Raw genomic sequence first — 24444 nt, forward strand, 5'->3', positions numbered from 1 at the left:
CAACTGGCCCCTCTTGTGCCTGGTCTGTTTAACCCTCCCTTAGGATGTAAGCTCGCTTGAGCAGGGCCCTCTTCCCTCCTGTCTCCTTACCCGTTCTTCTGCTCCGTGTCTATTGCATCTGCCTGCCTGGAGTTTCTGAAGTATTGGTACTTTTGTTTATTGTTCTGTACTGTTATACCCTGTATAGTCTACTGTTTGTACTATGTGCGGCGCTGCGGAAACCTTGTGGCGCCTAACAAATAAATGATAATAATAATAATAATAATAATAAAGTACCTCTTTTTAGGGGCAGGGAAAGCTTTCAAACATGAAAAAACACATACAATTAAATATAATGTTGAATAACAACATGCAAATAGTTCTATTGACATTTCAACAAGTGCTTAGGCAATATTTTAAATTAAAATGTAGAAAGTTTACCATGTTTACCTGATGCTGGGAAGTTCTCGCTTTAACCTCAGGATGTACATCAGTCCTCTCTGGATTCTCAAGTGTGCCAGGCTTTATACTCTGAAATCTCAAGTCACAAAGCAGTTCCCTCTGGTACCTCAAGACATTGGTTAGTCCTCTCTTGCACCTCTGGACTGGTATGTCAGGTCTCTGAAAGGACTGCCTCTTGAACTTCTTGAATTAGGTAACCTCTGTCTTGAACCTTATAACGCAGTAAAATCCTGTCTGGATCTCAGCATGCATGGCAGACATTTCTGTAACCTCTGGGTAAAGAGCAGTCCTCTCTAGAACCTCTGGACTGGTCTGCCCGAGGTCTCTCAGAGGACTGCCTCTGGATCTTCATGACTCACGCCAGCTCTCTCTGGAACCTCAGGATCCAATGAAATCCTCCCTGGAATCTCAGCATGCAGGGCACTCATTTCTGTAATATCAGGGTGCAGGGCAGTCCTCTTTAGAACCTCTGGAATAATCTGCCCGAGGTCTCTGGGAGGACTGCCTCTAGAACTTCAGGACTCAGGCCACCTCTCTCTGGAGCCTCAAGATGCAGTGAACTGCTCCCTGAAATCTCAGCATGCATGGCAGACATTTCTGTAACCTCAGGGTGCAGGGCAGTCCTCTCTAGAACCTCTGGACTGGTCTGCCCAAGGTCTCTGAGAGGACTGCCTCTGGATCTTCATGGCTCACGCCAGCTCTCTCTGGAACCTCAGGATGCAGTAAAATCCTACCTGGAATCTCAGGATTTAGAGCACTCATTTCTGTAATCTTAGGCTGCAGGGAAGTCCTCTTTAGAACCTCTGGACTGAACTGCCCGAGGTCTCTGGGAGGACTGCCTCTAGTACTTCAGGACTCAGGCCACCTCTCTGGAACCTTAAGATGCAGTGAACTCCTCCTTGGAATCTAAGCATGCAGGGCAGTCATTTTTGTAAGCTCAGAGTGCAGAGCACTTTTCTATAGAACCTCTGGACTGGTCTGCCTGAGGTCTCTGAGAGTACTGACTCTGGATCTTCATGGCTCATGCCAGCTCCCTCTGGAACCTCAGGATCCAGTGAAATCCCCCCTGGAATCTCAGGATTTAGGGCACTCATTTCTGTAATCTCAGTGTCACGGTTCAAATACAAGTACAGCTCAGGAGACAGGAATGAAGTGAAAGCACATGAAGTTTATTGCTGAATATACAGGAACATGCAGGAATAAATACCGGGTAGATGGCTGATGAAGGTAAGTGGTAATATGGAGAGATCCAGGCAGCATGAAACCATAAACACAGCAGAGAAAAGGAACAACAGGATGGGACAACAGGTCAGCAGAATGAATGTTGAGATCCTAATGCAGTATAATCATAGGAACAAGGCAGGAGGAAGAATCACAGGGTGTAACAACAATAACCAGCCCTGTGTGCTGGGAGTGACAGGTATATATAAGGGGAATGAGACACACCCAGGTGCATGAGATAATAGTGAACAGAAAGGTTAACTCCTCAAGCACAAGAATAAAGCACAATAGCAGCACCTCTGGTGAAAAGAGGTACTACTGAAACACAAAATAGAAATACAAATAAAAGAGTCCAAAAGTCCAGGAGGCAGGTCGTTACACTCAGGGTGCAGGGAAGTCCTCTTTACATCCTCTCGACTGATCTGCCCGAGGTCTCTGGTAGGACTGCCTCTAGAACTTCAGGACTCAGGCCATCTCTCTCTGGAGCCTCAAGATGCAGTGAACTGCTCCCTGAAATCTCAGCATGCATGGCAGACATGTCTCTAACCTCAGGGTGCAGGGCAGTCCTCTCTAGAACCTCTGGACTGGTCTGACCGAGGTCTCTGAGAGGACTGCCTCTGGATCTTCATGGCTCACACCATCTCTCCGGAACCTCAGGATGCAGTAAAATCCTCCCTGGAATCTCAGGATTTAGGGCACTGATTTCAGTAATCTCAGGGTGCAGGGAAGTCCTCTTTAGAACCTCTGGACTGATCTGCCTGAGGTATCTGGGAGGACTGCCTCTAGAACTTAAGGACTCAGACCCCCTCTCTCTGGAGCCTCAAGATGCAGTGAACTGCTCCCTGAAATCTCAGCATGCATGGCAGACATTTCTGTAACTTCAGGGTGCAGGGCAGCTCTCTCTAGACCCTCTGGACTGGTCTGCCCAAGGTTTCTGAGAGGACTGCCTCTGGATCTTCATGGCTCTCGCCAGCTCTCTCTGGAACCTCAAGATGCAGTGAACTCTTCCTTGGAATCTCAGCATGCAGGGCAGTCATTTCTGTAAGCTCAGAGTGCAGAGCACTCTTCTCTAGAACCTCTGGACTTGTCTGCCCGAGGTCTCTGAGATGACTGCCTCTAGAACTTCAGGACTCAGGCCACCTCTCTCTGGAGCCTCAAGATGCAGTGAACTGCTCCCTGAAATCTCAGCATGCATGGCAGACATTTCTGTAACCTCAGGGTGCAGGGCAGCTCTCTCAAGAACCTCTGGACTGGTCTGCCCAAGGTCTCTGAGAGTACTGACTCTGGATCTTCATGGCTCTCACCAGCTCTCTCTGGAACCTCAGGATGCAGTGAAATCCTCCCTGGAATCTCAGGTTTTAGGGCACTCATTTCTGTAATCTCAGGGTACAGGGAAGTCCTCTTTAGAACCTCTGGACTGAACTGCCCGAGTTCTCTGGGAGGACAGCCTCTAGAACTTCAGGACTCAGGCCAGCCCTCTCTGGAACCTTAAGATGCAGTGAACTCCTCCTTGGAATCTCAGCATGTAGGGCAGTCATTTTTGTAAGCTCAGAGTGCAGAGCACTCTTCTCTAGAACCTCTGGACTGGTCTGCCCGAGGTCTCTGGGATGACTGCCTCTAGAACTTCATGGCCCAGGCCACCTCTCTCTGAAACCTCAAAGAGCATTAAAATCGTCTCTGGAATCTCAGGATGCATGGTAGAATTTCTGGAACCTCAATGTGCAGGGCCATCCTTTCTGGAACCTCAAGATGCAGGGCAGGACTCCCTTAAGAGCCATTGTAATGGGAATGCCTATACCCCAAATAAGTGATTCCACCCTCCGAATGCCCTCTGTATCTTTTCCTTGGGGCAGGGGAGTCTTGCAAGAAAAAACACCTACAACTTAATGTAATATTGAATAATGAACTTCAAATATTAGCATCAACAATTCAAACATGCTTATACAATATTTTAATCTAAAATATTGCATACCTACCTTGGTATATGGGAAATGCACTAATGGACTTTGAACCCTCAGGGCTCAGGCCTCTTCTGTCTAGAACAAAGGATGCAAGGCAGACCTCTCTGGCACCTCAGAATGTACTGCGGTTCACTCTGAAACCTAAGCACTACCATGCCAGAGGTCTCCGGGAGGACTGCCTCTAGAAATTCAAGATAAGGCCAGCCCTTTCAAGAAGCTCATTACGCAGTCAAAGTCTCCTGGGAAACTCAGGCTGCAAGGCTGTCCTTTCTGGAACCTCAGGATGCAGGTAACCTAAAGATACATAGTAGGACTCGCACAAAAGCTATGGTAGTGGGCATACCCATGCCCCCAGGAAGAGGTTCCACACTCCTAATGCCCTCTGTACCTCTTTTTAGGGGCAGGGAAAGCTTTCAAACATGAAAAAACACATACTATTAAATGTTCTCCGGGATAAACAATGTTACAATGCAAGGGGTGCAAATTAGTTTATTGTTTTCCAGATAAGTTAAATATTGGCATTTTTTTACATGTAACATACACATACTTGCTAGCTTTATTTTACACTGAAATTTAAAGTTGATCTAGGACATGCCCTATCCCAACTATAAATCTGTCCCCATATTTTAAATTTATCTCCCCCTCCAATGCACAATGCAACATGGTTTTGTCCAAAGTTACACCTTTTGTATGCTTTGCTCTCCTTAATGACTCAGGCCCTCAGAATGTACTGCGGTTCACTCTGGAACCTAAGCACTACTATGCCAGAGGTCTCCAGGAGGACTGCCTCTGGAAATTCAAGATGCAGGCCAGCCCTTTCAAGAAGCTCATTACGCAGTCAAAACCTCCTGGGAAACTCAGGGTTCAGGGCTGTCCTTTCTAGAACCTCAGGATGCAGGTAACCTAAAGATACATAGTAAGACTCTCGAAAAAGTGCTTAGGCGATGTTTTAAATTAAAATGTAGAAAGTTTACCATGTTTACCTGAAGCTGGGAAGCCTTCTCTTTAACCTCAGGATGTACATCAGCCTCTCTGGATTCTCAAGGTGCCAAGCTTTCGACTCTGAAAACTCAGGTCACAAAGAAGTTCCCGATGGTACATCAAGACACAGGTTAGTCCTCTCTGGAACCTTTGGCTTGGTATACTGAGGTCTCTGAAAGGACTGCCTCTTGAACTTCTTGAATCAGGCCACCTTTGCCTTGAACCTTATGATGCAGTAAAATCCTGCCTGGAATTTCAGCATGCATGGCAGCAATTTCTGTAACCACAGGGTGCAGGGCAGTCCTCTGTAGAACATCTGGACTGGTCTGCCCGAGGTCTCTCAGAGGACTGTCTCTGGATCTTCATGGCTCACACCATCTCTCCGGAACCTCAGGATGCAGTGAAATCCTCCCTGGAATCTCAGCATGCAGGGCACTCATTTCTGTAATATCAGGGTGCAGGGCAGTCCTCTTTAGAACCTCTGGACTAGTCTGCCCGAGGTCTCTGAGTAGTCTGCCTCTAGAACTTCAGGACTCAGGCCACCTCTCTCTGGAGCCTCAAGATGCAGTGAACTGCTCCCTGAAATCTCAGCATGCATGGCAGACATGTCTGTAACCTCAGGGTGCAGGGCAGTCCTCTCTAGAACCTCTGGACTGGTCTGCCCGAGGTCTCTGAGAGGACTGCCTCTGGATCTTCATGGCTCACGCCATCTCTCCGGAACCTCAGGCTGCAGTGAAATCCTCCCTGGAATCTCAGAATTTAGGGCACTCATTTCAGTAATCTCAGGGTGCAGGGAAGTCCTCTTTAGTACCTCTGGACTGATCTGCCCGAGGTCTATGGGATGACTGCCTCTAGAACTTCATGGCCCAGGCCACCTCTGTCTGGAGCCTCAATATGCAGTGAACTCCTCCTCCCTGGAAACTCAGCATGCATGGCAGACATTTCTGTAACCTCAGGGTGCAGGGCAGTCCTCTCTAGAACCTCTGGACTGGTCTGACCGAGGTCTCTGAGAGTACTGACTCTGGATCTTCATGGCTCATGCCAGCTCTCTCTGGAACCTCAGGATCCAGTGAAATCCTCCCTGGAATCTCAGGATTTAGGGCACTCATTTCTGTAATCTCAGGGTGCAGGGAAGTCCTCTTTACATCCTCTGGACTGATCTGCCCAAGGTCTCTGGAAGGACTGTCTCTAGAACTTCAGGACTCAGGCCACCTCTCTCTGGAGCCTCAAGATGCAGTGAACTGCTCCCTGAAATCTCAGCATGCATGGCAGACATGTCTGTAACCTCAGGCTGCAGGGCAGTCCTCTCTAGAACCTCTGGACTGGTCTGCCCGAGGTCTCTAAGAGGACTGCCTCCGGATCTTCATGGCTCACGCCATCTCTCCGGAACCTCAGGATGCAGTAAAATCCTCCCTGTAATCTCAGGATTTAGGGCACTCATTTCTGTAATCTCAGGGTGCAGGGAAGTCCTCTTTAGTACCTCTGGACTGATCTGCCTGAGGTCTCTGAAAGGACAGGCTCTAGAACTTCAGGACTCAGGCAACCTCTCTCTGGAGCCTCAAGATGCAGTGAACTGCTCCCTGAAATCTCAGCATGCATGGCAGACATGTCTGTAACCTCAGGGTGCAGGGCAGTCCTCTCTAGAACCTCTGGACTGGTCTGCCCGAGGTCTCTGAGAGGACTGCCTCTGGATCTTCATGGCTCACGCCATCTATCCGGAACCTCAGGATGCAGTAAAATCCTCCCTGTAATCTCAGGATTTAGGGCACTCATTTCTGTAATCTCAGGGTGCAGGGAAGTCCTCTTTAGTACCTCTGGACTGATCTGCCTGAGGTCTCTGAAAGGACAGGCTCTAGAACTTCAGGACTCAGGCCACCTCTCTCTGGAGCCTCAAGATGCAGTGAACTGCTCCCTGAAATCTCAGCATGCATGGCAGACATTTCTGTAACCTCAGGGTGCAGGGCAGCTCTCTCTAGAACCTCTGGACTGGTCTGCCCAAGGTCTCTGAGAGGACTGCCTCTGGATCTTCATGGCTCTCGCCAGCCCTCTCTGGAACCTCAAGATGCAGTGAACTCGTCCTTGGAATCTCAGCATGCATGGCAGTCATTTTTGTAAGCTCAGAGTGCAGAGCACTCTTCTCTAGAACCTCTGGACTGGTCTGCCCGAGGTCTCCGGGATGACTGCCTCTAGAACTTCATGGCCCAGGCCACCTCTCTCTGAAACCTCAAAAAGCATTAAAATTGTCCCTGGAATCTCAGGATGCATGGTAGAATTTCTGTAACCTCAAGGTGCAGGGCCATTCTTTCTGGAACCTCAAGATGCAGGGCAGGACTCCCTGAAGAGCCATTGTAATGGGAATGCCTATACCCCAAATAAGTGATTCCACCCCCCAAATGCCCTCTGTATCTCTTCTTGGGGGCAGGGGAGTATTTTAAGAAAAAACACCTACAACTAAATATAATATTGAATAATGAACTTCAAATACTAGCATCAACAATTCAAACATGCTTATACAATATTTTAATCTAAAATGTTGCATACCTACCTTGGTATATGGGAAATGCACTAATGGACTTTGAGCCCTCAGGACTCAGGCCTATTCTGTCTAGAACAATGGATGCAAGGCAGACCTCTCTCGCACCTCAGAATGTACTGCGGTCCACTCTGGAACCTAAGCACTACCATGCCAGAGGTCTCCGGGAGGACTGCCTCTAGAAATTCAAGATACAGGCCAGCCCTTTCAAGAAGCTCATTACGCAGTCAAAGCCTCCTGGGAAACTCAGGGTGCAGGGCTGTCCTTTCTGGAACCTCAGGATGCAGGTAACCTAAAGATACATAGTAGGACTCACAAAAAAAGCTATGGTTGTGGGCATTCCCATGCCCCCAAGAAGAGGTTCCACCCTCCTAATGCCCTCTGTACCTCTTGTTTGGGGCAGGGGAAGCTTTCAAACATGAAAAAACATATACTATTAAATGTTCTCCGGGACAAACAATGTTACAATGCAAGGGGTGCAAATTAGTTTATTGTTTTCCAGATAAGTTAAATATTCTATTTTTTTACATGTAACATACAAATACTTGCTAGCTTTATTTTTACACTGAAATTTAAAGTTGGTCTAGGACATGCCCTATCCCAGCTATAAATCTGTCCCCATATTTTAAATTTATCTCCCCCTCAATGCACAATGCAACATGGTTTTGTCCAAAGTTACTCCTTTTGTATGCTTTGCTCTCCTTAATGACTCAGGTCCTCAGAATGTACTGCGGTTCATTCTGGAACCTAAGCACTACCATGCCAGAGGTCTCCAGGAGGACTGCCTCTGGAAATTCAAGATGCAGGCTAGCCCTTTCAAGAAGCTCATTATGCAGTCAAAACCTCCTGGGAAACTCAGGGTGCAGGGCTGTCCTTTCTGGAACCTCAGGATGCAGGTAACCTAAAGATACATAGTAAGACTCTCGAAAAAGTGCTTAGGCAATGTTTTAAATTAAAATGTAGAACGTTTACTATGTTTACCTGATGCTGGGAAGCCTTCTCTTTAACCTCAGGATGTACATCAGTCCTCTCTGGATTCTCAAGGTGCCAAGCTTTCTACTCTGAAAACTCAGGTCACAAAGAAGTTCCCTATGGTACCTCAAGACACAGGATAGTCCCCTCTGGAACCTTTGGCCTGGTATACTGAGGTCTCTGAAAGGACTGCCTCTTGAACTTCTTGAATCAGGCCACCTCTGCCTTGAACCTTATGACGCAGTAAAATCCTGCCTAGAATTTCAGCATGCATGGCAGCCATTTCTGTAACCTCAGGGTGCAGGACAGTCCTCTGTAGAACCTCTGGACTGGTCTGCCCGAGGTCTCTCAGAGGACTGCCTCTGGATCTTCATGACTCACGCCAGCTCTCTCTGGAACCTCAGGATGCAGTGAAATCCTCCCTGGAATCTCAGCATGCAGGGCACTCATTTCTGTAATATCAGGGTGCAGGGCAGTTCTCTTTAGAACCTCTGGACTAGTCTGCCCGTGGTCTCTGAGAAGTCTGCCTCTAGAGTTTCATGACTCAGGCCACCTCTCACTGGAGCCTCAAGATGCAGTGAACTCCGCCCTGGAATCTCATCATGCATGGCAGACATTTCTGTAACCTCAGGGTGCATGGCAGTCCTCTCTATAGCCTCTGGACTGGTCTGTCCGAGGTCACTGAGAGGACTGCCTCTGGATCTTTATTGCTCTCGCCAGCTCTCTCTGGAACCTCAGGATGCAGTGAAATCCTCCCTAGAATCTCAGCATGCATGGCAGACATTGTTGTAACCTCAGGGTGCAGGGCCATCCTTTCTGGAACCTCAAGATGCAGGGCAGGACTCCCTGAAGAGCCATTGTAATGGGAATGCCTATACTCCAAATAAGTGATTCCACCCTCCGAATGCCCTCTGTATCTCTTCTTGGGTGCAGGGGAGTATTTTAAGAAAAAACACCTACAACTAAATATAATATTGAATAATGGACTTCAAATACTAGCATCAACAATTGAAACATGCTTATACAATATTTTAATCTAAAATGTTGCATACCTACCTTGGTGTATGGGAAATGCACTATTTGACTTTGAACCCTCAGGGCTCAGGCCTATTCTGTCTAGAACAAAGGATGCAAGGTAGACCTCTCTGGCACCTCAGAACGTACTGCGGTCCACTCTGGAACCTAAGCACTACCATGCTAGAGGTCTCCGAGAGGATTGCCTCTAGAAATTCAAGATGCAGGCCAGCCCTTTAAAGAAGCTCATTACGCAGTCAAAGCCTCCTGGGAAACTCAGGGTGCAGGGCTGTCCTTTCTGGAACCTCAGGATGCAGGTTACCTAAAGATACATAGTAGGACTCACGAAAAAGCTATGGTACTGGGCATACCCATGCCCCTTCTACCCTCCTAATGCCATCTGTATCTGTTTTTAGGGCCAGGGGAAGCTTTCAAACATGAAAACACACATACTATTAACTATAACGCTGACTAACAACATGCATTAGTTGTTTTGACATTTCAACAAGTGCTTAGGCAATGTTTTAAATTAAAATGTAGAAACTTTACCATGTTTACCTGATGCCAGGAAGTGCTCTCTGTCACTCACCGGACTGTGAGTGCTACTTCTAAGGTAGCTAGGAACCGTGTCCATCCATTATTATGAGGTACTGCGCATGTGCAGTCCCTTTTAACCTTCAGTTCTGTTCCTTTAACTTAATTGGCTGATCAGGCAACACTCTCTATATTAAGCACCTGTGGTCAATACCACGTTGCCTGATCTTGGAGTCTCATTCCTCATGAGTCTCTGAAGGTGTTCCAGTGCCTGCTCGTGTGTTCAGCTGATGCTGATTCCTGTTTGCCGTTTGTGGTTTCCAGACCACTTCTATTCCTCGTGTTCCTAGTGTCTCCAGCAGCTGATTCCTATCCGCTGCCTCCGTGTATCTACAGCTACAGATTACTGCAAACTCTCCTGTGTTTCTTCGTGACTCCAGCACCTGATTCCTATCCGCTGCCTCCGTGTATCTACAGCTACAGATTACTGCAAACTCTCCTGTGTTTCTTCGTGACTCCAGCAGCTGATTCCTATCCGCTGCCTCCGTGTATCTACAGCTACAGATTACTGCAAACTCTCCTGTGTTTCTTCGTGACTCCAGCAGCTGATTCCTATCCGCTGCCTCCGTGTATCTACAGTTACAGATTACTGCAAACTCTCCTGTGTTACATCGCTACTGTTCCAGCTGATTCCTGTTCTCTACTTCAGCGTGTCTACAGAGTCTGCTCGTCTCAGCGCTCCAGTCTGCATTCTACCTGCCGTCAGCTGACCCGCTGCCTACTGCTTCTACAGTGTGTCCATTTGTGTCAACTCGCCTGTTGCATCGAGTCTACGCTCCTCGGCTTCCAGCTTTGCTACATCGCTTCAACTCTCCCGTGGTCTCCTGCTGTTCTATTCAATATACTACTGCTTCCTGAGTATTTGTCATCCTTGCTGGCCTACCTACAGTGCGCTGCACCTACCTGCCGCTTCCATTCTGCAAGGACTTCACATCTCGTCTGTTCCCGGCCGCTCAGGTATCCCTGCAGCTATCTCTAACAGCCTGCTCATCTGAACCACGGTATGCATACTTCTCATTGACTGTGCTGGTGTATTGCATATCCATCTGGACTGAGTTGTTCTCCTCCGGAGTTTCCATCCTGTGAGACTATTGCTATTATTGACTGTGTTTCCTTTTGCTGGACTATTTGAGTGACTTTGTTTATCTGTGCAGTGCTGTTCATTCATTATTATCATTGTGTGCAGTTCAACGTGGGATCAAGTTCAGTGTACCCGTGTAGACTCTGCATAGCGTTTATCTCCTCGTGTCCTTCCTCACATATATATTCAGTGGTACAACTTGCTAGAGGCAGACCACTGATTCCTGTTTCCCTGTGTCACCAGTTGCATATATCCTCTCACATAAGCAGTGGTACAACTTGCTACTCGCAGACCACTGACTTCCCCGTTACCTTCACCTGGATTCCATTCCTTCACTACAGACAGCGGTACAACTTGCTATACGCAGACCGCTGACTTCCACCTCCTTATTACTCCTGGACATTCTTCTCACTATAGCAGTGGTACAACTTGCCGTGCGCAGACCACTGACTACCCTCACGTGTCCTTGTCCATCCAGATCCTCGTGTTCAGTTACCTATTGTTTACCAGTGCTGCTAGTCATAGACTTTCTGAGCATTCTCTAACCATCTGCTGTTTCCAGTTCCATTATCACCCTGCCATCAGAGTATCATATACCAACTCTACTGCTCTGATAAGACCATCAGCGGGTGATACTGGGTAAAGCCTCCTAGTGCCCGTGACAGTAAGATCAGGCCATGACAGACCCAGATTCGGAACCCACAGCATCTGGTCACCCGTATGGAACAACAGGATGTTCGTCAACAACTATTACTACAATGTTACCAGACGTTAGTCTCCCAAAGAACGTCTGGGCAGAATATTACACCTTCTGTTGATGCTCCTGTGCTTTCCTCCGTTTCCCCAGTGCCATCCCAGGTGTCTACGGCTTCCACGCTTCACCTGCCAACTCCGTCAAAGTATGATGGAGATCCCAAAACATGTAGAGGTTTCCTCAACCAATGCTCAGTACATTTTGAGCTCCAACCTCAAAACTTTTCGACTCATCGTTCCAGAGTGGCCTATCTCATCTCATTATTCTCCGGACAAGCTCTCGCATGGGCTTCCCCTCTGTGGGAAAGAAATGATCCGTTGTTACAGGATAGTGCCAAATTTATTTCCATGTTTCGTAATGTATTCGATGAACCAGGTCGTGTTATTTCCGCTGCCTCCAGCATTCTACGTTTACGACAGGGTTCACGTACAGTAGGACAGTACGTCATTCAATTTAGGATCTTAGCCTCTGAGCTTCAGTGGAACACTGAAGCGTTAATTGCCGCCTTCTGGCAGGGGCTCTCGGACAAAATTAAAGACGCACTGACTACCCAAGAACTCCCTACGTCTTTAGAAGATTTGATTTCTCTTTGTTTATCGTGTGGATCTCAGATTTCGTGAGAGGGACTCTGAAAGAACTACTTCAGCTAAAACATCTCTTCGTCCCACTTCTCAAATTCGTCCTGCTTCACCTCCGGTAATACCGATGGAGATTGGACGTTCCAAACTAACCTCTGCAGAGAGGAATCGAAGAATTAAGAATAGACTTTGTATCTATTGTGCTGATGCCACACATATGCTCCAGGCATGCCCCAAAAAATCGGGAAATGCCAGGCCCTAACTAGTTCTGGAGAGGTGAAGTTAGGGTCCCTGGAGTCCTCTCCATCTTCTACAAAATCAAAAATCTGTGCATTTGACATTACCATTTCATTTGCTACTAAGTCTTTTGAGTCCCAAGCTCTAATTGATTCAGGAGCTGCGGGAAATTTCATTTCTGAATCCCTTGTAAATCAATGGTCCCTACCAGTGATTACACTGAAGACTCCTGTTACGGTGACTGCTATCGATGGATCACGTATTATCAACGGTCTCATCACCCAAAGTACATCTTCAGTGACCCTTCAGATTGGTGTTCTACACCGAGAAGAAATTTCGTTTTTAATCCTTCCTGTTACTACAAGTCCGATTGTTTTAGGCCTTCCATGGCTTCAATGTCATTCTCCCCAGATTGACTGGCGCACTACTCAAGTTACGTATTGGGGACCTGAATGTCACCAACATTGTCTTTCTCGTGTTGTTCCTCGTAGAATACGGCAAACCTCCATTTCACCTTCCTCACCGGGACTTCCTCCTCAGTATGCTTCATTTGCCGACGTCTTTGATAAAGCTCAGTCTGAACGTCTTCCCCCTCATCGTTCATGGGATTGTCCGATTGACCTGTTACCTGGGAAGATTCCACCTAGGGGTCGTGTTTATCCACTTTCATTACCTGAGACTCAGGCTACTGCTGAATACATCCAAGAGAATCTCCAGCGAGGATTTATTCGACCTTCTACTTCTCCCGCTGGAGCTGGGTTCTTTTTCGTGAAGAAGAAAGATGGATCATTACGCCCCTGCATAGATTTTCGTGGACTTAATGCTATCACTATCAAAAATCGGTACCCCATTCCTCTGATTACTGAGTTGTTTGATCGGATCAAGGGAGCCCGGATTTTTACTAAGTTGGATCTTCGTGGTGCCTACAATTTGATTAGAATCAGGTCCGGTGACGAATGGAAAACAGCTTTTAACACCAGAGATGGGCATTATGAATATCTAGTAATGCCCTTCGGGTTATGTAATGCCCCTGCTGTTTTCCAGGGCTTCATTAATGAGATCTTTCGGGACTTGTTATATGTATGTGTCGTAGTATATCTGGACGACATACTCATCTTTTCCCAAGACCTGCCTTCACATCACCAACACGTGGCCGAAGTTCTTTCCAGACTCTGGAAAAATTCATTATTCTGTAAATTAGAAAAATGTTCATTTGAGTTGCCCCAGATTCCATTTTTGGGTTATATTGTTTCCGGAGTTGGTCTACAAATGGATCCAGAAAAGGTGAATGCTGTGTTACTTTGGCCTCAGCCAACTACTCTTCGGGCCATTCAGCGTTTTTTAGGTTTCGCCAACTACTATAGACGCTTCATTCAAGACTTCTCTTCAATTGCATCTCCCATTGTGGCTCTAACTCGCAAAGGGGCCAATACTAAGCAATGGTCATCTGAGGCTCTCCAAGCCTTTGAATTTCTTAAAGAGTCCTTCTCCTCTGCTCCCATCCTTCGACAGCCTGATGTGATGCTTCCCTTCTTCCTAGAAGTAGACGCCTCTAATGTTGGTTTAGGAGCCATTCTCTCCCAGAAATCGGAGCAACAAAAATTCCATCCTTGTGCCTTTTACTCTCGGGGTCTTCTGCCTGCGGAGAAGAATTACACCATCGGGGACAAGGAGTTGCTGGCTATTAAAGTAGCATTGGAGGAGTGGAGATATTTGTTAGAGGGAGCTCGTCATCCGGTGACAATTTTTACGGATCATAAAAATTTGTCATACCTACAGTCTGCTCAATGTTTAAATCCTCGTCAGGCAAGATGGTCTCTTTTCTTTTCCCGTTTTGATCTAATCATAACCTTCAAACCAGCTGCAAAGAATAAAAAAGCAGACGCTCTATCTCGAGCCTTCGTGGCGTCCTCAGACGTTGAAGAGAATCCTAACCACTTTATATTAGACCCCAAATGTGTTTCTCTGGCTGCTTCTTCCACTAAAGTGCTACCATTTGGGAAGACCCTCGTGCCTTCTGCTCTTAGGAAAAAAATCCTTTCATGGTTTCACTCTTCTCGTTTCTCTGGACACGCTGGTGAACGCAAGACCTTTGAAATCCTCTCTCGAAGTTATTGGTGGCCTTCTATGAGGAGAGATGTCAAAGAGTTTATCGCGGCATGCGATTTATGCTCCCAGTTCAAAACCCCCCGCAGAACTCCAGCGGGGTTGCTTCAGCCACTACCCATTCCATCTAAACCTTGGACCCATATTAGTATGGACTTTGTTACTGAGCTTCCTCCTAGTAAGAATTGCAACACCATTTGGGTAGTGGTGGATAGATTTTCGAAGATGGCGCATTTCGTTCCCTTGTCTGGCTTACCTTCTTCTTCTACCCTGGCTGAACATTTCATTAGAGAAATTTTCCGTATCCATGGATGTCCGTCCGAGATCGTGTCAGATAGAGGAGTACAATTCGTTTCCAGATTCTGGAGGGCCCTTTGCAAGACCTTGGGCATACGGTTGGCACTCTCATCTTCCTACCATCCCCAATCGAACGGACAAACTGAAAGAGTCAACCAAGATCTTGAGACTTTCTTAAGGATGTTCTCGTCAGCCAATCAAGACAACTGGGTAGAATTACTTCCTTGGGCTGAATTTGCTCATAACAACATGTACCACGAGTCATCATCTAAAACTCCATTCTTTGTGGTTTACGGTCACCATCCGTCTTTCCCGGAATTTCCTGCCCTCCCGCCCACCCAAGTTCCTGCTGTTGAGACTTTGTGTCAAACCTTCAAAAATATTTGGGCTCAGGGAAAAACCTGTTTAAAGAAAACATCTGGCAGATATAAGTCTTTTGCGGACAAAAAGAGACGGGCTATTTTACCATTGAAAGTCGGAGACCGGGTGTGGCTATCTACTAAGAATATTCGCTTGAAGGTTCCATCCATGAAATTTGCTCCCCGTTTTATTGGTCCATATAGGATCATTCAAGTTATTAATCCAGTTTGCTTCAAACTTTTACTTCCCAAGAGTCTTCGTATTTCCAACGCCTTCCATGTTTCCTTGCTCAAACCTCTCATCATCAACCGTTTCTCGGTCCCTCCTTCAGCACCACGGCCACTTCAAGTTCATCAGGAGGAAGACTTTGAGATTACTCAGGTTTTAGATGCTAAAATTTCGCGAGGAGTTCTTCGTTTCCTCGTGCATTGGAAAGGCTTTGGTCCTGAGGAGCGTTCATGGATCAAAGCTGAAGATCTCAACGCTCCAGCTCTCTTGAAGAAGTTTTATACCAAATTTCCGGACAAACCCGGTTCCAGGTGTTCTGTGCCCACCTTTAAAAGGGGGGGTACTGTCACTCACCGGACTGTGAGTGCTACTTCTAAGGTAGCTAGGAACCGTGTCCGTCCATTATTATGAGGTACTGCGCATGTGCAGTCCCTTTTAACCTTCAGTTCTGTTCCTTTAACTTAATTAGCTGATCAGGCAACACTCCCTATATTAAGCACCTGTGGTCAATACCACGTTGCCTGATCTTGGAGTCTCATTCCTCATGAGTCTCTGAAGGTGTTCCAGTGCCTGCTCGTGTGTTCAGCTGATGCTGATTCCTGTTTGCCGTTTGTGGTTTCCAGACCACTTCTATTCCTCGTGTTCCTAGTGTCTCCAGCAGCTGATTCCTATCCGCTGCCTCCGTGTATCTACAGCTACAGATTACTGCAAACTCTCCTGTGTTTCTTCGTGACTCCAGCAGCTGATTCCTATCCGCTGCCTCCGTGTATCTACAGCTACAGATTACTGCAAACTCTCCTGTGTTTCTTCGTGACTCCAGCAGCTGATTCCTATCCGCTGCCTCCGTGTATCTACAGCTACAGATTACTGCAAACTCTCCTGTGTTTCTTCGTGACTCCAGCAGCTGATTCCTATCCGCTGCCTCCGTGTATCTACAGTTACAGATTACTGCAAACTCTCCTGTGTTACATCGCTACTGTTCCAGCTGATTCCTGTTCTCTACTTCAGCGTGTCTACAGAGTCTGCTCGTCTCAGCGCTCCAGTCTGCATTCTACCTGCCGTCAGCTGACCCGCTGCCTACTGCATCTACAGTGTGTCCATTTGTGTCAACTCGCCTGTTGCATCGAGTCTACGCTCCTCGGCTTCCAGCTTTGCTACATCGCTTCAACTCTCCCATGGTCTCCTGCTGTTCTATTCAATATACTACTGCTTCCTGAGTATTTGTCATCCTTGCTGGCCTACCTACAGTGCGCTGCACCTACCTGCCGCTTCCATTCTGCAAGGACTTCGCATCTCGTCTGTTCCCGGCCGCTCAGGTATCCCTGCAGCTATCTCTAACAGCCTGCTCATCTGAACCACGGTATGCATACTTCTCATTGACTGTGCTGGTGTATTGCATATCCATCTGGACTGAGTTGTTCTCCTCCGGAGTTTCCATTCTGTGAGACTATTGCTATTATTGACTGTGTTTCCTTTTGCTGGACTATTTGAGTGACTTTGTTTATCTGTGCAGTGCTGTTCATTCATTATTATCATTGTGTGCAGTTCAACGTGGGATCAAGTTCAGTGTACCCGTGTAGACTCTGCATAGCGTTTATCTCCTCGTGTCCTTCCTCACATATATATTCAGTGGTACAACTTGCTAGAGGCAGACCACTGATTCCTGTTTCCCTGTGTCACCAGTTGCATATATCCTCTCACATAAGCAGTGGTACAACTTGCTACTCGCAGACCACTGACTTCCCCGTTACCTTCACCTGGATTCCATTCCTTCACTACAGACAGCGGTACAACTTGCTATACGCAGACCGCTGACTTCCACCTCCTTATTACTCCTGGACATTCTTCTCACTATAGCAGTGGTACAACTTGCCGTGCGCAGACCACTGACTACCCTCACGCGTCCTTGTCCATCCAGATCCTCGTGTTCAGTTACCTATTGTTTACCAGTGCTGCTAGTCATAGACTTTCTGAGCATTCTCTAACCATCTGCTGTTTCCAGTTCCATTATCACCCTGCCATCAGAGTATCATATACCAACTCTACTGCTCTGATAAGACCATCAGCGGGTGATACTGGGTAAAGCCTCCTAGTGCCCGTGACACTCTCTTTAACCTCAGGATGTACATCAGTCCTCTCTGGATTCTCAAGGTGCCAGGCTTTCTTCTCTGAAAATTTAGGCCACAAAGCAGTTCTCTATGGTACCTCAAGACACAGGTTAGTCCTCTCTTGAACCTCTGGACTAGTATATCGAGGTTTCTGATAGGACTGCCTCTTGACCTTCTTGAATTATGCCACCTCTGTCTTGAACCTTATGACACAGTAAACTGCTGCCTGGAATCTCGGCATGCATGGCAGACATTTCTGTAACCTCAGAATGCAGGGCAGTCCTCTCTAGAACCTCTGGACTGGTTTGCTCGAGTTCTCTGAGAGGACTGCCTCTAGAACCTCAGGACTCAGGCCAGCTCTCTCTTGAATCTCAGGATGCAGTGAAATCGTCCCTGGAATCTCAGAAAGTAGGGCACTCATTTCTATAATCTCAGGGTACAGGGAAGTCCTCTTTAGAAACTCTGGACTGGTTTGCCCGAGTTCTCTGAGAGGACTGCCTCTAGAACCTCAGGACTCAGGCGAGCCCTCTCTGGAACCTCAAGATGCAGTGAACTGCTCCTTGGAATCTCAGCATGCATGGCAGTCATTTCTGTAATCTCAGAGTGAAGAGCACTCTTCTCTAGAACCTCTGGACTGCTCTGCCTGAGTGCTCTGAGAAGTCTGCCTCTAGAGTTTCATGACTCAGACCACCTCTTTCTGGAACCTCAGGATGCAGTTAAATCCTCCTAGGAAGCTCAACATGCAGGGCAGTCATTTCTGTAACCTCAGGGTGCATGGCCATCCTCTCTAGAACCTCAAGATGTAGAGACTGACTCTCTGATGAGCCATGCTTATGGTAACGCCCATACCCACAAGAAGTGAGTATGCAGATAGTTGTATTGACATTTCAACAAGTGTTTATGCAATGTTTTAAATGAAAATCTAGCAAATTTACTATGTTTAGCTGATTCCGGGAAGTCCTCTTTTTAACCTCAGGATGCACATCAGTCCTCTCTGGATTATCAGGGTGTCAGGAGTTCCATTCTGGAAACTTAGGGCACACAGCAGTCCCCTCTGGAACCTCAAGACACAGATTAGTCCTTTCTGGAACCTCTGTACTTGTCTGCTCATGGTCTCTAACAGGACTGCCTCATGACTCAGGCTAGCTGTCTCTGGAACCTCCGAATGAAGTGAAATCCTTCCTGGAATCTTAGGATATAGGGCACTCATTTCTGTTATCACAGGGTGCAGGGAACCTCAGGGTATATAGAATAGCATATTATAATATAAAGTGCCTCTGAGTAATAAACAATATAGAGTAATAATGTCATAAAAATATAAAGCCCCAGTTAGAGCAATAAATAAAATAGTGGGCCCCATTATTGTGATAAATAATATAGAGTGCCCCTATTAGTGTTCTAATTAATTATAGTGTGCCCACTGGTGGATCCAGGGGGTAAGGTGATCGGGGCAATTGTCCCCTGCCCCCCCCCCCCCACCTAGCAGGGATGCTCTGTCTGCAGCTGCACACTATGTGCGATCCGTGTCTGCAGAGACAATCAGACAAGTTATAGTAGCATACCTTGTCTGATTGTCTCTGCAGACACAAATCGTACATAGTGTGCGGCTGCAGACAGAATATCCCTGCTCGGGGGTCGATTGCTACGGCACCCCAGCAGCCCATACTGTTAAGAGTTAAAAAAGGGGTGGAGACTAAATCACCCCTCCCCCTAAAATAATTCTAGATATGCCCCTGAGTGTGCCTTGTATACATAAATAAGTTATTATTGGTGCTTCCATTTAAAACAATAGCCCCCAACATTTATAAATATTTTACCCTAATAAATACTTACCATAATCTTCGTCTCTTCTTGATCCAATTCCAATGCGCTCTTTATTGGTGACAAACACAGTATGAAAACAATACTGGGTAATACAGACAAAGAGGTACGAAGGTCCTGCTCACAAGCTTAAAATCAAATAAGTTAATCTCCGGTTACTTACTAGATGGGCAGTCAATCAGAAGCCGTCTTGTACATCGCTCCGCTAATCACAGATAAGAGATCACTTGCTTGACTAAGACAACCCTTAAGATCTTCTGGTCAATGAAAAATTAACGAAGAAAGTACTAATCTTTAACTGGCTATTTTAAAAATCAGTGCTTTTAAAATACTAGTGGAGGCTTCAGAAATGTAAGACTTCATAGATTAGCGTCATTGTATACAGTGACTATTATTATTATTAGTATTTATTTATAAGGCGCCACAAGGTTTCCGCAGCACCGAACACAGTACAAACAATGGACAGTACAGGGATTAACAGTAGAGAACAATAAACGAGTAATACCAAGACTGCAGAGACTCCAGGCAAAGCAAATATAATGGAGTTGAAGCAGAAGAGAAGATAGAGAGACGGGAGGGAGAAGGGCCCTGCTCATAAGAGCTTACATCCTAAAGGGAGGGGAAACAGACAGCCGGCACAAAGGGAGTCAGAGCAAGCACACACCTCTACAGAGGAGGAGCCAGGAGATGAGATCGAGCATGGAGAGAGGGTTAGGTGGAAGGCTGGTAGGCTTTAAGGAAGAGATGGGTTTTGAGTGCCTGTTTGAAGGAGCACAGGTTAGGGGACAAATGGATGGAGCGTGGGAGGTCATTCCAATGTAGGGGGGCAGCTCGGGAGAAGTCTTGAATTCTGGAATGGGATGAGGTGATCAGAGTGGACGAGAGGCGACAGTCGTTGGCCGAACGCAGGGACCGGACGGGAGTGTGGATGGAGAAGAGATTGGAGATATAGGGGGCAGGAGAGTGGGAGAGGGCCTTGTAGGTGAGGGTAAGAAGTTTGAAAATGATAGGGTAAGGGAAGGGGAGCCAGTGAAGGGCAAGGCAGAGAGGTGAGGCAGAAGAGGAGCGGCGGGAAAGGAAGATGAGTCTCGCAGCTGCATTGAGTATAGAACGAAGGGTGGCGAGGCGAGAGCGGGGGAGGCCAGTAAGGAGAAGGTTGCAGTAGTCCAGCCAGGAGATGATAAGCGCGTGGACAATGGTTTTGGTTGCTTCATGAGAAAGGAAGGGCCGGATGCGGGCGATATTACGAAGTTGGAAACGACAGGATTGGGCAAGGGATTGAATGTGGGGGGCAAAAGAGAGGGAGGAGTCGGGGGTGACGCCCAGGCAGCGGAGTTGGGGAACAGAGGAAATGGTGGAGTTGTTAACAGTAATGGAGAGATCCAGATGGGATGAGGATTTAGACGGAGGGAAAACAATGAGTTCGGCTTTACAACGTTAATTTTGAGAAAACGTGAGGACATCCAAGAGGAGATGGCAGAGAGGCAGTCAGATACACGAGAGAGGAGGGGGGGGGGGAGATCAGGAGAAGAGATGTAAAGTTGAATATCATCGGCGTATAGGTGATACTGAATGCTGAATGAGGTGATGAGAGCACTGAGGGAGGAAGTGTAGAGTGAGAAGAGTAGAGGGCAAAGAACAGAGCCCTGAGGGACTCCTACTAGGAGGGCAGAGTTGGGGGAGGATGAACCGGAAATGGATACAGAAAAAGAGCGGTTGGTGAGGTAAGAGGTGAGCCAAGTAAGGACAGAACCAGAGAGGCAGAGAGAGTGAAGGGTCTGCAAGAGGAGGGAGTGGTCTACGGTGTCAAAGGCTGCAGATAGGTCCAGGAGGATGAGCAGGGAGAAGTGACCCTTGGATTTAGCAGAGAGGAGATCATTAGTTACACTGGTCAGGGCGGTTTCAGTAAGGTGGAGGGGGCGGAAGCCAGATTGGAGGGGGTCAAGGAGGGAATAGTCAGAGAGGTGACAGGTGAGGCGATTGTAAACAATTCGCTCTAGGAGTTTGGAGGCGTAGGGGAGAAGAGAAATGGGGCGGTAATTGGCGAGTGAGGTGGGATCAAGATTAGGTTTTTTGAGAATAGGAGAGATAGGGGCATGTTTAAAGGAGGAGGGGACAGTGCCAGTGGAGAGAGACAAGTTGAAGAGGTGAGCTAAGTAGTCACAGACAGTGTGGGAGAGGGAGCAAAGAAGGTGAGAGGGGATGGGATCCAGGTGGCAGGTAGACGGGGGAGAGGAAAGAATAAGGGAGTGGACTTCATCGCCCGAAGTAGGGCGGAAGGAGCACCAGGGAGGGAAGCGGAGGGAGGAAGGAGTGGAGAGGGGGGCAAGAGAGGAAAGGGAGGGGGAGATATCAAGACGGATGGCCTCAATTTTGGAGGAGAAAAAGGAGGCAAAATCAGTAGCAGAGAGGGAGAGTGGGATAGGAGGAGGGGGAGGGGTGAGGAGAGAGGTGAATGTGGCAAAGAGGCGGCGGGGATTAGAGGACTGGGAAGAAATGAGGGACTTAAAGAGAGATTGTTTAGCAAGGGAGAGGGCGGAGCAGTAGGAGGAGAGGATGAACTTGAAGTGAAAGAAGTCAGCCAGGGAGCGAGATTTCCTCCAGAGGCGTTCAGCAGCACAGGTGTACTTCTGGAGGAAGCGGGTGAAGTTGGAGTGCCAGGGGTGGGGAATTAGGCGGCGGCGGCAGACAGAAGTGGCAGGGGCGACAGCGTCCAAGGCAGTGGTGAGAGAGTGGTTATAGAAAGAGGTGGCTTGGTCAGGACAGACCAGGGAGGGAAGAGGGGATAGAAGAGTTTCAAGAGAGGAGGAAAAGGAAGTAGGGTCAACAGCATTAAGATTGCGCCCGGTGAGGGTGGTTTTAGGGAGAGGGGAAGCAGGGGAAAAGGACAGTTTGAAGGAGAGTAGATGGTGCGAATCACATACATAACAACTTTTTTTATCCAAGTTTTACCATTTTTAATTAAACTGACTTTGGAAAACAGAGAACATTTCCTTGACGACATTTTATTAGGAGTCACAGTAAAATATTGTTTACACCCCAGATCGAACTGAACGGAGAGCCAGCAGTTTATATAACTTTTAATATATCGACCACTACAGTTTTATATCTAAACATTTTTTGTTTTTTTTTAAAAAAAAAGCTTTTATTTATTTTGTTTGGTTTAGTAATATTAGTTAAACCAGAAACTGAAACTGGGCTTCCAGTTTCACGCATGTGCTGCGCTGTAGAGCAGAATGGGGACCTCTAGAGTGATAACTCATCTTTTAGACAGCTTTCATCATAGCATCATGTACAGCATTTACTCCGTTGTTCAGTTACCAAAAATATAAAATATTATTAAATTGCACAATAACAAGAATTTTGAAAAATTAGGAATTTAGCTAGAATTTTACCTTAGACATAATTTGATGTCAATTCCAGCAGATATATCCACAGAAATGAACAGTGACTATATGTAGCCCACACTCAGTCACTTAACTGTCCAGTACTAACCTGTATACCCAGGCACATCACAAAACCTCTTTATGATGTAAGCAGTGACATAATCAGCTTAGTCAAAGTTGTTATTTCTCACCCTGCCTGCTTATTGTGGCTGAATGGAGATAATATGTTTTTCAAGGATTTTGTACTAGTACATCGATGTTCAATAAAAAGAAAAATAATTGTGGCATACATTGTAAGTTACTGCAAATAGAAATGGCAGCCCACTAGTGTGAGTTTTGCTTTGGGTACACAAATATGTATAAATCATACTTTCCTACTCTCCTGGACATTCCAGGAGACTCCAGGGGTGGGTCCCTCAATTGTGCAATTTTTTGAGAACATCGTCAAAATTGCCCAATTTGCAGCACCATGTCCTCCTCTGCACTTGCCACTTGACCTTCTCTAAGGGAGATTTTAAAGGTTGGCATGAATGGTTTACATCACCTTGAACTACTGGGGCCCAATGATTATGCCTCAGTGTCTTGTCCCCATTTATTAAGCAGGAACAAGCACCATCATAGAGGCATGGTTATGGTGCCTAAATGATGCCTCTAGTTCCTATTGAATTGATTAAATATTAAATTATAATTTATTATATTACATTATTGGTTCAGCCTGCAAATGGCTGCCTCCACTAGCCAAGGCAAATCATTAAGTTAACCCTCACTGCTCTGGGCCAGTATGGCTATGGTAATACTCAGCTCCCCTGGTAATATTTTATTGATAAATTGTGGTGATAGGTGATTTTTGTTAATATATATATATATATATATATATATATATATACATAATATATATATTATAAATCCACCTTATCACTGCATATTAATAAATAGACCACTTTCAGTTATTAAAAATGTTTTAGGATAAAGGAGACATTGGAGACCAGAACTTAAAAAAGTAACGTAGGTGGATATTTCACATGTGGGTCATTCCAAATCAAATCAACACAGGGTTTCAAACTGACCATTTCAGATTGTAATGAAATCTTGTATTATAAATGCTACCATGGGTGTAAAGAAACCGCCCCAAAATTTAATTGTATTGATTTGATGTGGAATGACCCATGTGATAAATACATAAGATCTGTGCTGGAAGATTTTTCAGTTTAAAAAGGGCAAAAAAGCACTTTGTATATATTATTTAAATAGAGAGCATCTCTGAACTAGTCATAAATATAAAGGTAGAAATTGCCCCTTGTAGCAACTAACAGCATACCTCCCAAGATTTAAAATCCCGAGACCGGGACAAAATAAGTCACACCCCTGTTCCATCCAAACTTCACCCACAAATGGACAAATTTCAGTAAAACCAACCTTTCTGTTATGCACCACCACTGATTTGCGAGCCGCAAATCAGGTTGTTTGCCGAACTCGGGACAGTTGGGAGGTATGTCACAGCAGCCAGTATAACAGTATACAACAGTATAACTCATCATGGCACCTCCCCAAGAAAGTGAGAGGATATTTGTTCTACAAATTATACTTTAATGCAGTGTTTTCCAACTCCAGTCCTCAGGGACCCCTAACAGTGCAGGTTTTCCAGGTCACAAGTGATATAATTAGTACCAATTGTGGATCTTTCAAAATGTGTCAGTCAGTAATTTTAAAATGTGAGTGTGAGTGTGACTCATTGAAAAATGAGTCACACTTGAGCCTGGCTCTCACCCTG

The sequence above is a fragment of the Mixophyes fleayi genome, chromosome 2, assembly GCF_038048845.1.
Source record: "Mixophyes fleayi isolate aMixFle1 chromosome 2, aMixFle1.hap1, whole genome shotgun sequence".
Lineage (NCBI taxonomy): Eukaryota > Metazoa > Chordata > Amphibia > Anura > Limnodynastidae > Mixophyes > Mixophyes fleayi.